This window comes from Nicotiana tomentosiformis, chromosome 8, assembly GCF_000390325.3.
Source record: "Nicotiana tomentosiformis chromosome 8, ASM39032v3, whole genome shotgun sequence".
Classification (NCBI taxonomy): Eukaryota; Viridiplantae; Streptophyta; class Magnoliopsida; order Solanales; family Solanaceae; genus Nicotiana; species Nicotiana tomentosiformis.
In genome coordinates, this window is record NC_090819.1 from 123018550 (window position 1) to 123021732 (window position 3183).

General features: G+C 37.3%; 1 pseudogene; it reads right to left on the reverse strand.

The window, feature by feature from the left end:
• Positions 1-1948: 1948 nt before the first annotated feature.
• LOC117276001 (small nucleolar RNA R71) lies at positions 1949-2047 on the reverse strand (annotated as a pseudogene).
• Positions 2048-3183: the final 1136 nt, after the last annotated feature.

The following is a 3183-nucleotide window of genomic DNA, read 5'->3' on the forward strand; positions in this document are numbered from 1 at the left end:
GATTTGACAGTTGAACCATATCACAGGGTGACTCAGAGCTATAAGGACAAAAGGAAATACTACTTTATTCTTCTACTGATTCTTGAGAGTAAATTGTATACTTCATGCGATCTGGCCATTAAGGAGTGTTTCTAAACGCCATCCTTGATTAGTATATTGATATGATCAATTTACTACCGACTTAGTATTGAACCTATGGGATCGCACACTAACGAGTGTTCTGATTTTTACTAAAGGATTAATTACTTTATTATTTGATAATTAAATTAAAAAATTTAATTAGTCAAATAAATAAGTTATTAGTCCAAATGAGAGATTATTATATTCTTTGCTAGCAGAGAGAATATAATTAATATTGTGAACAAATTGAAGTATTCTATTTGGAATAGAAATTTAAATTATATCTCTTGATTAAAATATATATGTGATATGTGATATATCAAAAAGTCAACCCCCCGGTCAAACTTTTCAAAAATTCAATTTTTGCCATTTCAAGTCTAATTCTGCTACGGACCTCCAAATAATTTTTCGGACACGCTGGAATTCAATTTTGAGGTCGTTTACACATAAGTGAATATACGGTCAACGTTTTCAACTTAAGTTTTCGATTATGAGACTAAGTGTCTCGTTTCACTTTGAAATCCTTTCGGACCCAAACCAACTAACCCGATAAGTCATAAATCAACTGTAAGGCATAAATTGAGCAGTAAATGGGGGAATGGGGTTGTGATACTCAAAACAACGACCGGTCGGGTCGTTACAGTAAGGTTGAGACTTAATCGAGAGAGGAGTTTCTACTAAACAATTGTACTTATAATTAAGTGAATTCGAGAGACTCACTTGAACATTAGAAGTGAATTATCTAGAGTTATATCCTGAAAAATTATCTAGAACCTATCCTATCAACACATATTTTCTCCCATTGATAACTTCCTTGCTTACCTTTCTTGCGATTGTCATTGGTCAATAGCTTTAGATTCTTAGTTAATTGTAGTTAGAATTCATATATATCTCCATTGTTGATCCTCTTGGATAGCAATCTATCTACAAACTACGATAATACTGTTTAAATCCAATCCATATGGATACGATATTTTACTATACAATCTTTGACTAGCGAGCACAATTTAAGTGTGTGTTTTGCGCTCATCAAATTTCTGCGTCGTTGCCGGGGATTAACAATCAATAGTGTTTGAACTAGTTTGTAGTGCTAATTCAGGAATTTATTTTATTTTATTTTTTTACTTTTATTTTGTTCTTCACAGGTTTCTCCTTCGTGTGCAAGGCAACAGGTTAAGTCCATAATGTATGACATGATCTTCTTGTAAAGAAGTAATACCTTACAACCCAAAATTAGAAAAACACCTGCAACATGATCACCGTAAGGTTCTTGGGGAAAACTTCAACCCAAGAACACATGGCTAATAATGATGACAATGAGGTAGAGGCAGCTGCAAAGATAGCTGTTGAGGCAACCTATAGAGTTGCTGAAGAAACTGTCGAAGATACTAGGGGTCAAAGATTCAATCTAAATCGACTCTTGATTGAAGACCAGATCGAGAATGCGGTACCAAGGCTTGGTAGATCATTGGGTGACTACTCCAGACCAGTCTACAATCAAGGATTGTCAAATGTTAGACCACCTCCAATTGCAGCCAATAATTTCTAGTTGAAGCAAGGTTTGCCTCAAACCATTCAAAACAGTTGCATTTTCAGAGGGAAGATGAACAAAGATCCAAACACGCATTTGATGGACTTCGAGGAGATTATGAACACCTTTAAATACAATGGGGTGTCACGAGATGCTGTGTATTTAAGGGTATTCCCCTTTTCACTTAAAGATGATGCGAAGTAGTGACTTCGAAGCTTGCCAAATGGATCAATTAAAACATGGGAGGAAATGACCAAAATATTTCTTGATAAATATTTCTCCTCAGCTAAGACGATCAAGTTTAGAAGAGAAATCCATAACTTCTGCCAGAAAGAGAATGAAACTGTTTTTGAAGCACGGGAGAGGTTTAAGGAGATAGTGAAGAGGTGTCAACATAGAGGAATTGAACTCTGGATGAAACTTTAGGATTTTTGGAATGGATTGACACTGACCTCGCGTAGAACATTGAGCAATGAAGTTGGAGGCCCCTTTATGAAGAAGACTCCAGAGGAGATAGTTACAATTCTTGATGAGTTATCTGAAGATACTAATCAGTGGCCCTCTGATAGTGTGGAAAGAAGAAAATCAACTGGTGTTCACCAAGTTGATGCTATTACATCTGCGCAAGTACAGCTTGATGCTATGGCTAAAGAAATACGAAAGCTAAATGTAGCTTCGATGAAAAATGTACACCACGTAACTTTTGATATATGTGGAAGATGGAACCCTACTCATGAGTGTCAAGCCTCAACTGAGGATGTGAATGTTGTAGGAATCTATAATTTTAATGCAATGGGTCAGAGGCAACCCGATTTTTCATGGAGTTCACCTGAGGGTACTGCAAATGCATGGGAACAAAACAACCCCAGATTCTAGGAACAAGGAGCTCCAGGTTTTCAAAATCAGCAGAGGCAGCAGTATCAATCTCCACAGTCGAATCAACCCAGAATGGAAGATCGTATGAAGACCTTCATTATCAAGACGGATGAGAGGTTTGATGCCCATGATGCATCTATTAAAGAATTGGGTACATCTTTTCGAAGTCTGGAAAGATAGGTTGGGCACTTAGCTACTCTAATATCTAAGAGAGCCCCAGGAACACTCCCGGTTGAGACACATCGAAATCCCTAAGAAATAGTGAATGTTGTAAATTTGAGAAGTGGGCAAGTGTTGAAAGATCTCACACCAATCCACAAAGATGTGAGACATGAAAAGGAAAAGCGAGGAGTAGCTGAAAAGTGGTGTCAAAAAGAAGAAGGAAGAGAACTCGAGAAGGGAGGAACCTGAGGCGAGCAAACATATGCATGCGCTGCCTTTTCCCCAAAAGCTATGTAGAGAAAAACAGGTCAAGCAGTTCGAGAGATTTCTAGATGTGCTGAAACAGATTCATGTAAACCTACCATTCACAAAAGTGCTCTCACAAATATCGTCTTATGCCAAGTTCTTGAAGGAGATCCTGATAAAGAAGAGGAAAATAGAAGAGACCTTAGTGGTCTAGATCACAGAGCATTGCAGTGCAATATTGCAAAATA